Source organism: Saccopteryx bilineata, chromosome 2 (genome assembly GCF_036850765.1).
Source record: "Saccopteryx bilineata isolate mSacBil1 chromosome 2, mSacBil1_pri_phased_curated, whole genome shotgun sequence".
Classification (NCBI taxonomy): Eukaryota; Metazoa; Chordata; class Mammalia; order Chiroptera; family Emballonuridae; genus Saccopteryx; species Saccopteryx bilineata.
Genome location: NC_089491.1, coordinates 168,130,328 through 168,147,493, shown reverse-complemented (window position 1 = coordinate 168,147,493; position 17,166 = coordinate 168,130,328). Strand labels below are relative to the sequence as shown.

At 39.3% G+C, this 17,166-nt stretch overlaps 1 pseudogene; it reads right to left on the bottom strand.

The window, feature by feature from the left end:
- On the bottom strand, positions 1-1,148 carry LOC136323032 (small ribosomal subunit protein uS15-like; annotated as a pseudogene).
- Positions 1,149-17,166: the final 16,018 nt, after the last annotated feature.

Genomic DNA, 17,166 nt, shown 5'->3' with positions numbered 1-17,166 from the left:
TTATGCAACCAGGTTAGAGGCTGTGGATGACTTGTACTTTTAATTGCTGGGGAGGACTCATTTAGTGTTATAATATCAAATTAACCAGTGGCTATGGCTCTTAATCAGAACCAGACAGAATTTAGTATCCTTACCCTTTCTGTTTCTCTCAAGATACTCTCTCTCTCTTTTTTAAAAAATTATACTTAGAAAATTAAATTTAACAGAGTGACATTGATCAATAAGAGTACATAGGTTTCAGGTAAATATTTCTATAACATTTGATCTCTTATGTTGTATACCCACCATATATTTGTCCCTCTTTACTCCCTTCCTCCTCTTACCTCCCCCAAAACCTCCTCCCCCTGGTAACCACTTCACTTTTATCTGTGTCCATGAGCCTCAGTTTTATATCCCACCTATGTGTAAAATCATAGTTCTTAGCTTTTTCTGCTTTACTTACGTATTTCACTTAGTATAACATTTTCAAGATCAATCCATGTTGTAAATGGCAATGTGTCATTCAAGATGCTTTAAACAGCAACAGCTTTCTTAATTAAATGGTAGAGAGTTCAGGAAGATCAGGAGCCAAGTGCTTTGCTTTTAAGAAATCTTAAGATTTGCCTGACCAGGCAGTGGCGCAGTGGATAGAGCAGTGGACTGGGATGCCAAGGTTTGAAACCCCAAGGTCACTGGCTTGAGCGTGGGATCATAGATATGACCCCATCATCACTGGTTTGAGCCCAAAGGTCACTAGCTTGAAGTCCAAGTTTGCTGGCTTGAGCAAGAAGTCACTTGCTCTGCTGTGGCCCTGGGTCAAGGCACATATGAAAAAACAGTCAATGAACAACTTAGGTGCCACCACAAAGAATTACTGCTTCTCATCTCTCTCCCTTCCTGTCTGTCCCTATCCATCCCTCTGTCTCTGTCTCTGTCACACACACAAAAAAAATTCTCAATATTTTATTGCCTGTCACAAAGCTTATTTGTGCAATGCCATGTGAGTCTCTCAGAATCACACTAATCTGTGAGGGAGTCAGGCCCTTTGTGGCCAGTTTGTAGATCTGCTCTTTCATGGCATCAGATGTCATCTTCAGCCAGGTGTGGACACTGCTGCTGGGCAGAACTGACTGGGACAGACCCTTCCTGGGAACATGCAGGCAACCCATAATGGCGACAGGTAGCAAAAAAGATTAATTCCACTTTCTGATAGTTTGTTATTGGTGTGTAAAAATACAACAGATTTCTGAATATTTATTTTGTATCCTGCAACTTAATTGAATTCATTTGTTAGTTCTAACAGTTTTTGGTGTCTTCTTTAATATTCTCTCTACATAGTGTAAATAATGTAAATAATGACACTTTTCCTTCTTCATTTTCAATTTGGATGCCTCTTATTTCATTTTCTTGTGTGATTGCTACGGTACTGTGTTGAATAAAAGTGGTGAAAGTGGACATCCTTGTCTTGTTCCTGATTGTAAAGAAAAAGCTTTTAGCTTTTCACCATTGAGGATGACATTAGCTGTGGGTTTGTCATATATGGCTTTTATTGTGTATATAGAGGTATGTTTCCTCTATCCCCCCTTTGCTGAGAGTTTTATTATAAATTAGATGTTGGATTTTGTCAAAATATTGTTTTGCATCTACTGATATAATCATATGAATTTTGTATTCATTTTGCTTATATGGTATATTATGTTAATTGATTTGAAGATATTGAATCAGTCTGACATCTGGAAATAAATCCCACTTCATCATATTGCATGGTCTTCTTAATATGTTGCTGAATTCAATTTGCTAATATTTTATTGAGAATTTTTGTGTTGATATTCATCAGGGATATTGGCCCATAATTTTCTTTTTTTGGAGTGTCTGTGTCTGGTTTTAGTACTAGGGTAATGCTGTCTTCATAAAATGAGTTTGGGAGCCTTCCCTACTCTTCAAGTTTTTGGCATAGTTTGCAAAGGATAGGTATTAATTCTTCTTTGAATGTTTGATAAGATTCACCTGTGTGCCCCTGGCCGGTTGGCTCAGTGGTAGAGCGTTGGCCTGGAGTGCAGAAGTTCCAGGTTCGATTCCCGGCCAGGGCACACAGGAGAAGCACCCACCTGCTTCTCCACCCCTCCCCCTCTCCTTCCTCTCTGTCTGTCTCTTCCCCTCCCGCAGCCAAGGCTCCAATGGAACAAAGTTGGCCCGGGTGCTGAGGATGGCTCTATGGCCTCTGCCTCAGGCACTAGAGTGCCTCTGGTTGCAACAGAGCAATGCCCCAGATGGGCAGAGCATCGCCCCCTGGTGGGCATGCCCAGTGGATTCCGGTTGGGCGCACGCAGGAGTCTGCCTCCCCGTTTCCAACTTCAGAAAAATACAAAAAAAAAAAAAAAAAAGATTCACCTGTCAAGACATCTGGTCCAGGGCTTTTATTTGCTGAGATTTTTTTTTTATTACTGATTTGAATTCATTAGTAGTTATCAGTCTGTTAAGATTCCCTATTTCTTCCTGACTCAGCCTCAGCAAATTGTATATGTCTAGGAATTCATCCATTTCTTTCAGGCTGACCCACTTGTTGGTACTTAAGTGTTCCCAATATTTCCTCATAGTCTTTGCATTTCTGTGGTGTTGGTTGTTACTTCTCTTTGCTTTTTAATTTCATTTATTTAGGCGCTGTTCTTTTCTTGGTAAGTGGCTAAAGATTAATCAATTTTGTTTATCTTTTCAAAGAACCTGCTCTTGTTTTCATTGATCTTTTCTAGTGGTTTCTTTTAGGTGTTATTTTATGATATTTATTTCCACTCTGATCTTTACGTTATCCTTCTATCACTTTGGGCTTTGTTTGTTCTTCTTTTTCTAGTCCCTTTAGGTGTAAGGCTAGATTGTTTATTTGAGATTTTTCTTGTTATTTGAGATAGGTCTATATTGCTGTAAGTTTTCCTCTTAGAATTGCTTTTGCTGTGTCCCATAGATTTTGGGTCATTTTGTTTTCATTTTCACTTGTGTCAGGTCTCTTTTGATTTCTTTCTTGATCTCATTGTTAACCCATTTACTGTTTAGTGCCCTATTATTTAGCTCCCCGCTTGTCTGTGTTTTTCAGTTTTCTTCTTGTAATTGATTTCTAATTTTATACCATTGTGGCTAGAGAAGATGGTTGATATGATTTCCATCTGTTCAAATTTATTAAGACTTTTTTGTAATCTAGCATGTGGTTCATTCTCAAAAATGTTTCATGAGCATTTGAAAAGAATGTGTATTCTGCTGCTTTGGGTGATATGTCCCAAAAATATCAGTTAAGTCCATCTGGTCTAATGTATCATTTAAAACCACTGTTTTCTCTTTGATTTTCTGTCTGGATGCTCTATTCATTGATATCAATGGGATATTAAAGTCCTCTACTCTTCCTACATACTGTTGCTTTCTTCCTTTATGTCTCTCACTATTTACTTTATATATTCAGAGGCTCCTACATTGTGCACATAGGTATTTATGGGAGTCACATCTTCTTGTTGGATTGATCACTTTATCATTGTGAAATGCCTTACTTTGTCATCTGTTATAGCCCTTGTTTTAAACTTTACTATGTCTATCTCTTTTTTAATTTAAATTTTTATGAAATATATTTCTTCCATTCCTTTATCTTCCATCTGTGTGTATCATTCAATCTGATGTGGGTCTCTTGTAGGCACCATAGGTATAAGCCTCTATTTTTTTTATCTGTACAACCATCTTACCTCTTTTAATTGGAGCACAGTCCATTTACATTTAGAGCACACATTGATAGACAGGGAGTTACTGTCACTTTATTGTTTTCTGATTGTTTTTGTTCTTCTCTTTTTCTTTTCATTCTCTTGCTCTCTTCTCTTGCATGTAGATGACTTTCTATAGTGTCCTACTTATATTTCTTTCTGTTTATTTCTTATATATCTCTGGCCAATTTTTGGTTTGTGGTTACTATGGGCTATACCAAGCTGTTGATAACCGTCTGTTTTAAGTTGATGGTCACTTATACTGGAATACATTCTAAAATCACAACCATTTTTACTCACCCCCTCTACATGTATGTTCCTGTAATATATTTAGTTCTTGTGTGTGTCCCATAATTTCTATTGTATTTACACATGATGTTACTATGTTTGCCTTTTAACCTTTGTACTAGCTTTATGGTTGGTTAATTTACTGCTTTTACTCTTGCCTTTGTTGGTGAGAATTTTTTCTTTTCTATATTTTCTTACTAATATGTTTTAGAGAAAGAAGATAGAGAAAGAGAAAGGGGGGCAGAGTGGGAAGCATCACTCATAGTAGTTGCTTCTCGTATATGCCTTGACCAGGCAAATCCAGGGTTTTGAACTGGCAACCTTAGCATTCCAGTTGACGCTTTTTCCACTGTGCCACCACAGTTCAGGCACTCATATTTTTTGTTTCTTTTCTCCTCAAAGAAATTCCTTTAACATTTCATGTAATACTGGTTTATAGCTGATGAACTAACTTCTTGAGCTTTTTCTTGTCTGGAAAGCTCTTTATCTCTCCTTCAATTCAAATGATAGTTACTGGATAGAGTACTCTTGGTTGGAGGTGTTCACTTTCTTTACTTTGAGTATTTTGTGCCACTCCCTTTAGGCCTGCAAAGTTTCTGCTGAGAAGTGAGTGAGCTGATGGTCTTATGAGAGCTCCTTTGTATATTAGCAACTGCTTTTCTCTCAATGCACTTAAGTTTCTCTTTGTCTTTACCCTTTAGCATTTTAATTATCATGTGTTCTGATGTGGGCTTTTTTGGGTTCATCTTGTTGAAGTTCTCTACACTTTGTGTACTTGTATATCTGTTTTATTTTTATTTTTGCCATAATTAGAAAGTTTTTAGTTATTATTTCTTCAAATAGATTCTCAATCCCTTGTTCTCTCTCTCCTCCTTCTGGTACTCCTATGATGTGAATGTTGGTACACTGAATATTGACGCAGAGGTCCCTTAAACCAATGTTTTTCTTTTCTTTTCTCTTCCTTCCTTCCTTCCTTCCTTCCTTCCTTCCTTCCTTCCTTCCTTCCTTCCTTCCTTCCTTCCTTTTTTTGTGAGAAAGAGAGAGACAGACAAGAAGGGAGAGATGAGAAGCATCAACTCATAGTTGCACCCCCTTAGTTGTTTATTGATTGTTTTCTCATATGTGTCTTGACCAAGGTGGGGGGAACAGAGGGAGCTCTAGCTGAGCCAGTGAGCCCTTGCTCAAGCCAGTGACATTGGGCTTCAAGCCAATCACTTTTGGGCTCAAGCCAGTGACCATGGGGTCATGTTCATGATTCCACACTCAAGCTGATGACCCCACACTTAAGCTAGTGATCCCACACTCAAGCCATATGAACCAATGCTCCAGCCAGTGACCTCGGGGTTTCAAACCTGGGTTCTCAGCATACCAGGTTGATGCTCTATCCACTGTGCCACCCCCTGGTCAGGCTAAACCAGGGTTTCTTAACTACCATGCCGGTTGCATGCTGGTCTCCCAGATTTTGTGTCAGTTTGTTAAATAGTTAACCACCTTGATGTGGTATGAAGATTATAGGCCAAATGATGTTAGTTGAGTTTACTTATGCTCAGGGTGATCTCTGCTTTCACAGTCCCTGAAATAATTCTCCTATTTTCACTGGTCCTCAAGTATGAAAAGGTTGAAAATGATTGCCTTAAACTATCCTGTTATTTAAAATTCTTTTTTTCTTTTTTTTCTGTTCTAGTTAGGTGTATTCTACTACCTTGTCTTCCAGATCACTGATTTGATCTTCTGGTTCATCTACTCATCTGTTGATTTCTTCTTAACTATATTTCTTTTTAGTTTATTGTAGATTTCATTTCTGACTATATATATATTTTTTTTGGTTTCTGTTTGTAGTTGTTCTCGCTGAGTTTACCTGTTTTCTCTCTAAATTCTTTGAGCATCCTAATAACCAGTGTTTTGAACTTCATATCTGGTAGATTGCTTGTCTCCATTTTATTTAGTTCTTTTTCTGGAGTTTTGTTCTTTTCTTTCATTTCAAACATGTTTGTTTGTCTTCTCATTTTTGCTGCCTCCCTGTATTATTTTCTATGTTTCCCAGCCTTGGCAAGGTGGCCTTATGTAGTTGATGTGCTTTGGGGCCCAATGGTACAGTTTTCTTGTTCACCTGAGCTGGGTGCTCCAGGAAAGTACTTGTGTGGGTTCTGTGTGCCCTCCTGTTATAGCTGAGCCTTGATTGTTATTGTCACTGGGTGGGAATGACCCTCAGGCTGCTTGGCCATGACATCTGTCCATGACTACAGCAGAGAAGTTGTTGTGCTGGGGGCTGACCTCACAGTGTTGGAGTCACTTTAGTAGGGCTCTGGTGTTAGCCAAGTTTACCCTTAGGGTATGTCGTGTGTGGAGCTGGTTGGATGGTACTCTGGTTTGATCCAAATCTGGCCACTGGATGCCTTGGTTCTGAAACTTCTTGGGAGGGCTCTAGTACAGACCAAGTTCAGCTGCCATTTGTGCCCAATATGTCACCTGGTGGGAGCTACAGTGATTAGTAGTTGGTTGCCACTTATGCTGGACATGGAGACTCTTGGGAGAGGGCATGATGTTAATCAAGGCTGGAAGCTACTTATACCAATTTTGTGGTTGCTTATTTGAACTTATTTTGAAGCCAACACTGGATGCAGCTTATGCTAGATTTGAGTCCACCTGATGGAAGACGAAGGTAACTCGTGAGAATAGTCATCAGTTGTGCCAGGTTCAGAGCCACTTAGCAAGAGGTACATCAGACAATGACCTTGGACCTTGGGCAGCAACAGGAATGGAAAGAATGGAGAGAGTTATCTAAGCTGTAAACTCAAATTGTGGTCCCCTATCTTTTCCTCATCCTTACCCCAGACTTATATTTTAAAAGTGACACTCCTAAAAAAAAAAAGTGACACTCCTACCATAACAGCCTGGGTTTTGTCCCAAGGTAATATTAGAAGTAAGGCCTATGTGGGCCCTAACCAGTTAGCTCAGTGGTAGAGCATTGGCCTGGCATGTGGGTGTCCTGGGTTCAATTCCCAGTCAGAGCACACAGGAGAATTGATCATCTGCTTCTTTACCCCTCCTTTCCCTTTGCGCGCGCTCTCTCTCTCTCTTTCTTCACCTCCCACAGTCATGGCTTGATTGGTTCAAGTGCATTCGCCCTGGGCACTGGGGATGGCTCCATGGAACCTCTGCCTCAGGTGCTAAAAATAGCTTGCTTGAGAGGATGGCCCAGATGAGCAGAGCGTCAGCTCCAGATTGAGGTTGCTGGGTGGATCCCAGTCCAGGCACGTGTGAGAGTCTGTCTCTCTATCTCCCCTCCTCTCACTTGGAAAAGAAGGGGAAAAAAGAAGAAGTAAGGCCTACGCAGACCACCCTGCATTTCTTATTAAAAGCATTATATGAGCCATTCATTGAATTAACTCAAAGTTTTTCTTAACAAACTTATAACTCAAGGCCAGGGAGAATTTTCTATTTATGTACAAATATGCTTTCTATAACTTGACAGTGAGAATATTTAAACCTATTATGTATTCCTCTTTGCCTTTTCTGCTAGTAATCTCAGAGCTAAATGTTGTATGTTGCTTTAGTTTTTCAATGACCAGCATTCTAAATAATTTTCTTTAATTTTAATTTTTCTTATAGGGAGAGGAAGGGAGAAAGACAGAAAGGGAGAAAGATGAGAAATATCAACTTGTAGCTGCATCACTTCATTGATTGCTTCTCATCCTTTCCTTGATGGAGAGGGGGCGATGCTCAAGCCAAGTCACTGACCCCTTGCTCAAGCCAGCAACCATGGGCTTTAAGCCAGCCATCTCTGGGCTCAGGCCAGTGACCTTTGGATCATGTTGATGATTCTGTGTTTAAGCTGGTGACCCCACACTCAAGCTGGTGAGCCTGTCCTCTAGTCTCCTACTTGGGGAAGATTCCAAATGTGTTTTCTAGGAACTGAAGTCATACTTGCTTTCTTCACCTCACCTAGCCTGCCAGCTGAGCTTCTTCTCTTCACTGCCACCCTCCTCCTGACCTTGATTGCAGCCCTGTAGTTTGGGGAGAGTTTTTGATGAGAGAATTTGTCCTTGCAGAATTCCTGTCCATGGTGTCCTACCTCTCTCAGCAGAGGTTCTGGATTTTAGACGCTGAGTACCTGGAGGAGATCGGGGCTCCCTTTCTGAGGCTTACCTGGGGGCTGGGGTCAGTGCTGGTGCCAAACTTCTGCTCTCAGCACGTTGACCTGTTCTTGTTTGTGACTCATACTCATCCATCCAGGAGTTAAGATCACCCATTTTCAGGTGACGATACTGAGATGTCAGGAAGGTCAGAAAACTGATGCATGTTTATATCCTCTCTCTTTCTTTTACTATGTTGTGCCTGTCATATTGAGGAAGAATTAAAAAAAAAACTATCAATTTCATTTATCTAAGTAGAAATGTAAAACATAATCAATGTGGAAACACAGAAAGCTCAGGGATAGAGAAAACTCATCCCACATCTCACAATCTAGAGATAACTGCTGTTAACATTAGACCTATATGGTATTATTTTTTGCCCATAGTTTGTATTCTATCTTTTGTATTAATAGAAGATGAGAGCTATTATACAACAGAATGATTTTTCTTCAAAAATGTAAATTAAAAAAACTTTTAAATTTTTATGTATGATTTTAGTGAGAGAGAAAGGGAGAGACAAGAACATTGAGAGAGAAAGGGAGAGATAAGAACATTGAGAGAGAAAGGGAGAGACAAGAACATTGATCTGTTCCTGTATGTTTCCTGACCAGGGATCGAACCGGCAACCTCTGTGCTTCAGGACAATGCTCTAACCCATTGAGCTATCCAGCCAGGCCATAAATTGAAAATTTTTTATTTTAATTACAGTTGACATTTAATATTATATTAGTTTCCGGTGCTGAGCATAGTGGTTAGACATATGACTCACAAGGTGAGTTTCCAATAAATCTAGTACCCACTTGACACCACACATAATTATTATAATATTGCTTACTAGGTTCCCTGTGCTGTACTTTACATCCCTATGACTATTTTTTAAATGCCATTAGTACTTTTTAAAAAAAAATTATTGATTTTAGAGAAAGGAAGGGAGAGAGAGAAAGAAACATCGATCTGTTCCTGTATGTGCCCTGACCAGGGATCAAACCAGCAACCTCTGTGCTTCAGGACAACCCTCTAACCAACTGAGCTATCTGGCCAGGGTGCCACTTGTACTTCTTAGTCCCTTCACCTTTCCCACTCAGTCCCCCATGCACCTCCCACCTGGCAACCGTCAGTTTGTTTTCTGTAACTATGAGTTTGTTTCTGTTTTGCTTGTTCATTTACATTCCGCATATAAGTGAAATCATATGGTATTTGTCTTTCTCTATGTGACTTATTTCACTCAACTTATATAATACCCTCTATGTCCATCCATGTTGTTAAAAATGGTTAAGATTTCATTCTTTTTTATGGCTGAGTAAGACTTCATTGTGTATGTGTGTATATATATTTGTGTGTGTGTGTGTGTGTGTGTGTGTGTGTGTATACTACTTTTTTATCCAGTTGTCTATTGATGGACACTTTGGTTGCTTCTATGTCTTGGCTACTGTAAATAATGCTGCAATGAACATAGGAAAGCATATATCTTTTTGAGTTAGTGTTTTGTATCTCTTTGGATAAATATTCATCAGTGGGATTGCTGGCCCACATGGTATTTCTATTTTTAATATTGAATATTTTGACTAATCTTTATACTGTTTTTCACAATGGGAACACAAATTTTCAATGTCAGCAACAATACACGAAGGTTTCCTTTTCTCCACACCCTCACCTCCATTTGTTTGTATGTTTTGATGACAGCTCTTCTGACAGATGTAAGGTGATACTTGATTGTGGTTTTAATTTGCTTTTCTCTGATAATTAGTGATGTTGACTATATTTTTATATAACTATTGGCCATCTGTATGTCCTCTTTGGAGAAATATCTATCAGGTTATCTGACCATTTTTAAATTAGATTGTGTATCTTTTTAGTGTTATCTTGTAGGAATTCCTTTGGATATTAACCTTTCTTTGGATGTCTCATTGGCAAATAATTTTACCATTCAGTTGGTTGTCTTTTCATTTTATTGATGGCTTCCTTTGCTATGCAAAAATGTATTTAGCTGAATGTAGTCCCATTTGTTTATTTTTTCTTTTGTTTTCCTTTCCTGAGGAGACATAGCCAAAAAAAAATTAGAAATAGCTGTGTCAGAGAGTTTACTATGTTTTCTTCTAGGCATTTTATGGTTTTGAGCCTTACATTTAAATCTTTAATTTTGAGTTTATTCTTGTATTGGGTATAAAGAGATGGTCTACTTTTATTTGTTAGCATGTATCTGTTCAGTTTTCCCAATACCATTTATTAAAGAAATTGTCTTTATCCTACTGTATATTCTTGCCTTCTTTGTCATAGAGTAGTTGAAGATATAGACATGGGCTTATTTCTGGGCTCTCTATTCTGTTCCATTGATCTATGTGTATGTTTTTATACCAGCACCATGTTGTTTTGATTACTATAGTCTTATGGTATTATTTGATATCAGATAGTATGATTCTTCCAACTTTGTCCTTTGTTTTCAAGAGTCTTTGGCTAGTCAAGGTGTTTTATAGTTCCATATAAATTTTAGGATAATTATTTCTAGTTTTGTGAAAAATACCAATGATATTTTGATAGGGATTACATTGAATCTGCAGATTGATTTTGGTAGTATGGACATTTTAACAAGTTTAATTCTTTCTATCCATCACCATGGGATATGCTTCTGTTTATTTGTATCTTCTTCAATGTCTTATAATTTTCTGAGCATAGGACTTTTATTATCTCCTCAGTTAAATTTATTCCTAGGTATTTTATTGTTTTGATGACATTTTAAATGAGTTTTTTTAATTTCTCTTTCTGATGGTTTGTTAATGGCATATAAAAATACAGTCAATTCTGAGTATGTTTTGTATCATTCTACTTTTACTAGGTTTATGTATTAGTTTTAATAGTCTCTTTGAAGTTTTCTATATATAATATATCATATGCAAATAATATAGTTTTACTTCTTCCTTTCTAATTTGGATGCCTTAATTTCTTTTCTTGTATGATTGCTGTGGCCAGGACTTCAAAAACAGTGTAGAATAGAAGTGGTGAAAGTGGACACTCTTGGCTTGTTTCTGATCTTAAGAAAAACAAAAAAACTTAATTTTTAGTGATAGAGAATATTCTATCTCTCTAACATTATTTACTAAAGCAGTATCTTATAGTATGATACAAAATTGTTTCCTACATTTTATTCATCATATTCAACATAAATGAAGTCTTGGGAAACTTTCTTGTTTACCCAAATCTCTACTCTATACCTATGTGCATCAATTCAGTTCTGAGAAGGAAAGTGTGTGGTAGAATATGACTCCTATAAGGGCAGGGCATGTCTGAGCAAGCCAGGGACTCAGCTCTCTGGGTCAGTATTTCCAGGTTCCCCCTGCCAGCCCTGACCTTGCTGTCCGGAGGCCTGTGGTTGGTAAATCTTTACATACTCAGCACTGTCTTCGTGTCTCACAGAGTGGTTTCCATGAAGCTGGGTAAACTGTGGGTCCTGGGTGGGGGGGGGGGGGGAAGAAAGTAGAAGAAAAATGGCATCCTCTGCAGGTGGAGGAGAGGGGGGCATTGTCTGGGGCAGAGGGTGAACACTGTGCCTGAAGTGGGGGACAGGTAGCCTTGGGTTCCCTTCAAAGCCTGGCCTTGGAATTCTCAGAGCTTCCTAGAGGAACTAGCTCCACATTCCTGCAGTGTGTGTTGAGCCAGTGCCCTGAGGTCAGTCGCATCCCTATTCTCCCATTCCTCTACACCTGAGATTTCTGGCCTGTTTTACCCAAAGTGTCCTTAGATGTTTGCTGTCTGTTATGTTTCTGTTGTTTATACAGTGTAGTTTTCCTACATCATTCCCCCTCCATTCTTCGTTGTCTCTCTGTCTATGTCTTTCTGTTTCCCTCATCAATAGTTTTTGAACAGTCACTAAGGAATCAGAAAATGTGGGTAAATAGTTATAATGTCTGCAAAAACAGCATTGATGTGTGAAAACTCAGACATGACTCTCTATGATCCACAGTGTGGACTCACTAGACTTCATCAACATCAGTCCTGCCTCAACAGATCTCTTCTTCCAGGCAGGGGACTGGGCACCAAGCAATAAATCAGGTGGATGACATTCTCTGTGTCACCAGCAATTAATTTCCTAGAGCAATTCAACTCTGGTTTCACTGAGCCCAGTAACCTATAATTGAGGTACCCCAATTTAGACCCTGAATGGGCTGCTGAAGACAGTCTCCAAATGCCAAAAATCCAAGGCCATACCTTCTTTATTAATTCAATTAGTTTGGATAAGCACCTACTATGGAGCGCAGCACTGTTCCCGCCCTGGAGGGAGCAGGTGCAAATAAATAAGTATGTGTAGTAAAGTATGATGAGCATAATGGAAGAAGATATAGGAACTGTTAATAGGAGTGATAAAAGGCAGAGCCTTTAGTCTAGACTTGGGAGATCAAAGGAGGCTTCTTGGAAGAAGCAGTGTCTCAACCAAGACTGAAGAACGAGTCAGAGTTAGGCAGGCAGCTAGTTTACACTGTGTATTATTCATGGATGCTCAGACCAAGGCAAGCTTATCTCAACCTCCCACCTTTTCACCTTGTTTCTAAAGCACCCTCTATTTTCATCTCTGCCTCCTCTTACCTATGTAATTTGGTTTATGATCTTCAAGGAATGCCGCTTATTTTAATACTTATTTTAATCAGATAGATAAGTATGCAGAAATAAAAATAATCTTTGACCTGGTGATTGAGAAACAAAATCTTAAATTTCTTGGCAGCTTCTGTGCCACAGGGCATCTCTAGAAGACACTCATGACCCTGATGAGGGTTTTGAAATTCTAGTCTTGGTCTACTATTGAGTAACTGGGTGATGTTGAGCAAGTTTCTTAATATCTCTAAGCTCCTTTTTATTTTCTTATTTAAAAAGGAGGGGCCAGACAGTCCCTTGTTGCTTTTCTCAATTCAGAGTGAATCATGTTATTTTGCAAAGCTAAACAGAAATGATCTAGAATGGGTGGTATAATAGAAAGCAAGCTGAAGTCTCTACTAAAATGAGAAAGATTTTCTACCCACAGGGCAGAATTTAGGAATAAAACTAGAGGGCTTGCAATCTGCCCCAGCAGCTCTCGCAAGCTTGCCCTGTACTTCTCTTATAGGTCTCTTTATGTGGTTGAAGAAAGATTCCATTGTATCCCTATAAATTGTGCTTATTCATAAATATTATTGATGAAGCAAATCGGTATATCTCTATGGACAGACAGCAAGGGGCACACATTCAGTGTTTCATATCCTCATACTTACTACTCTGCCAAGTTACATTACATGCCTCAATCTTACTGTCTTTCCTGGAAGAACCCCTGCTTCTAACTGGCACTAAGTAAAAACCTTTATAGTAAGTGAGGTAGATCTGCTCTTGGGCCCAGTACAGGGGTATTAATGCTATGGAAGTTTAAGCCAAACACACTGGTAACCACTAACTCCAATACAGGGTGGGCAAAAGTAGGTTTACAATTGTGGGTATGCAAAGTAATATTATTTATTATCATACTATTTTCCATATGAACAACTGTAAACCTACCTTTGCCCCACCCTGTATAATGCCTAGTCCTGGCAAACCCCGTAACAAACACAACTCAGAAGACCTGGCTAACTCTGAAGGTCTTGAGTACAATGAAAGAGTCAACTCAACATTTCCTGTTTCCAATTTCCAGTTTTACAATAAATGATTTCCCTTTTAACACTCCTGCTGGGAGTGGAAAACGGCAGACAACATTTTCATTCAAGGTAAACCCAAGGGTCTTCTTGGGGTGGCCCAAGGTGTGAGACATCTACAGCCAACAGGATGTCAGGTTGGTTTTCATAGCATTTGTAGAAAAGTAAATGTGAATGACTGAGCTGTTCAGTAAGTGAGAAAGGTACAAGGGAAATGTTTACTTCAGAGCCTTCCTAACCTGAGAATGGTAGTGTCTTTTTACCTCTCCAGTAGAAGAGAAGGTCACCTTAAAGTAAGTGTGAGGTCACCAATTCTTTCAAAGTAAAAATTTCAGCCCTGGCTGGGTAGCCAGTTAGTTAAAGCATCATCCTGATTCAGCAAGATTGTGGGTTTGGTCCCTGGTCAGGGCACATACAAGAAACAACCAATGAATACATAAATAAGTGGAACAACCAATAGGTGTTTCTTTCTCTCCCTTCCTTTCTCTAAAATCAATAATTTTTTTTTACAGGGACAGAGAGAGAGTCAGAGAGAGGGATAGATAGGGACAGACAGGAATGGAGAGAGATGAGAAGCATCAATCATAAGTTTTTTGTTGCTGTTGCAACACCTTAGTTGTTCATTGATTGCTTTCTCATATGTGCCTTCATCATGGGCCTTCAGCAGACCGAGTACCCCTTGCTTGAGCTAGCAACCTTGGGTCCAAGCTGGTAAGCTTTTTGCTCAAACCAGATGAGCCTGTGCTCAAGCTGGCGACCTCAGGGTCTCGAACTTGGGTCCTCTGCATCCCAGTCTGACGCTCTATCCACTGAACCACTGCCTAGTTAGGCAATAATTTTTTTAAAGTAATAGTTTCCCACTGTCCTAGGCTTGAAAGCCTGCAAATAAGATAGGAGAAAAAAATGAAATAACAATAGCAGGCAACGTTTACTGAACCCTTTCTATGTGCTAAGCCCTGAGCTAAGTATTTACACACATATATTTATATACATTAGCACCTTTAAAGTTTATAAAGTATTATTTCTCTTGTTTTGTAAATAAAGAAACAAACTCAGAGAGGTTAAATAACTTGTCCAAAGTCACACAACCAATAGCCCTGATGTGAGCCTTAAGCATGTCATTGAACTTGTCTCTGAAAGGCATTTTGCACTTTGATCACGAACAAATAAATAGAAGGAGGTCACTGCCCTCAGTTTAGGAGGGCTGCCCCTCCACACTGAAACACTCCACTGCTCATGCTGCAACTAAGGTGCCACTTATACCACTTCATGAAGGCTTGTGACACCTCCTGCTCTCAGATTATCACCCAGATATCACTGTGTATAACAGCAAAATGAGGATAATTATATCTTGCCTTTCAGAGTCATTCTGAGAATTAAGAGAGATTATGTCAGTGAAGAGTTTTCCTCAGAGCAGGGCATCAGGATAAGCTTGGGACAAATGGCAGCTTTAAACACGATCAGTCTTATTATTGATTCCTTGTGTCCACCTCTATTTATACTATTTATATATCTATTTCTTCTTCTTTTCTCTAAGCCAATTCCCCATCAAAGTTGTAATCCCATACTTTTTTTAATTGACAGTTGGATTACCCTTTAAATAAATCCGGCTAATTTTATCTACTGAATGCACATTGTCTAACCACTACACTTCTCTCATTCCAGTTAATCCAGGATGGTTTGCAAATCCATAAACATGATTTGATCTTCACTGCCCTTGTATTATTCATTTTTAAAAGGCTTCAGAAGAGAACTTGGGGAACTAGAGAGCCCTACTTCCATCAGAGGGATCTGCAGCTCAGGTTAAAATCAACTTCACCTTGCAGTCTCTATTCTAGAGATTGACACCTGTCCTCGACATTTCTGGAAGGGGGAAGCACATCCTGGCATTTCCTCCCCATCTTCTCCTCACAAGCAATTTCTATAGTTAGTTATTCAAGGCTCTCTTTACGCATCATCTCCTCAGGAAGCCATCACTGAATCCCTCCCATGAGAGCTGACTGTACTCTCAACTCCCACAGCCTGTGTGCTTACCATTCTCTAATGTCCTTGTGCCTGGTGACCTTTCGCCATAGACTGTGCTCCTTGAAGGCAGGGACACTGTTTTCATTTCCCCACCTGTAGCACCATGCCCTGCTCACACCATCCCTTTATGGGATGAAGGTCCCAGTTATTTGCTTCCTGAAGGAAAGGCCCATTTGTCAGGCATATATGCTCCTTTATGTTGTTCCTGCATGGATATCAAAAGGAGTGCTCGATTACACATTTGGTAAACTTTACCTGCTAGATGAGACCTCAAGGTCTCATTACATTTTTCTTGGTTTACCTGAAGGTTTGTTTATGCCTTAAAACAAATGAACAAACAAGCAAAACATGTGCACATGCACACATGAGTGTGCCCTTTTATTGTTTTTCCTTATTATATAAGCAAAATATGCTCATTGTAAGACATTAGGGCACATGAATAACAAAAAGGGAGAAAGTAATAATAAACAGAATTCTACCATTCAGAGATAATCCCATTAGTAATTTTCTGATTATACATGCAGACTTTTCTTTTCTTTTTTTTCCCTTAAGTGAGAAGTGAGGAGGCAGAGAGACTCCTGCATATACCCCAACCGAGATCTACCTGGCAACCCCTGTCTGGGGCCAATGCTCTGCCCATCTGGGGCCATGCTCACAAAGGAGCTATTTTTAGTCCCTGAGGCAGAGGCCCCACGGAGCATCCTCAGCACTAAGGAATGATGCATTCAAGCCTATCAAGCCATGGCTGTGGGAGAAGAGCGAGAGAAAGAGAAAGGGGAGGAGGGGGCGTGTTGAAGCAGATGGTCACTTCTCCTGTGTACCCTGACTGGGACTTGAACCCGGGACATCCACACACTGGGTCAAAACTCTACCACCAAGCCAACTGGCCAGGGCCTAGCAGCATGTAGTTTATAATTTTGAAATATTCTATACAAGTATATTTCTTAATAAACAGACAAAAGTATTAAAAAGCATCTGCCCAGGGAACAAAATTTGATAAATTTGGCTTTTTAAACAACATGCATTATTCTTTGATTAAAATGTTCATATTGTTTTAAGCAAAGGAAGAGAATAGGTTTAATGTTATCAAAAGTTGTAGGTGATTCCCGTTTGTAGCTCCTTGTGGGTACAGTGTCTCCAGACACCTGGGAATTTGCGCCTGTGCAGGTTAAACTGGCCAATAAAGAAACATCTATACTCCTGAAAAAAAAAAAAGTTGTAGAGTGGTCAAACCAAGGACTTGAGATATCCAGATCTGTTAACTAGGAAGTCATTACTGATCCTAAAAAATATTTCAGTGATGAACCAAAAAAGCAGCCAGCCAAATGGGAGTTAATAATCACAAGCAAGAGT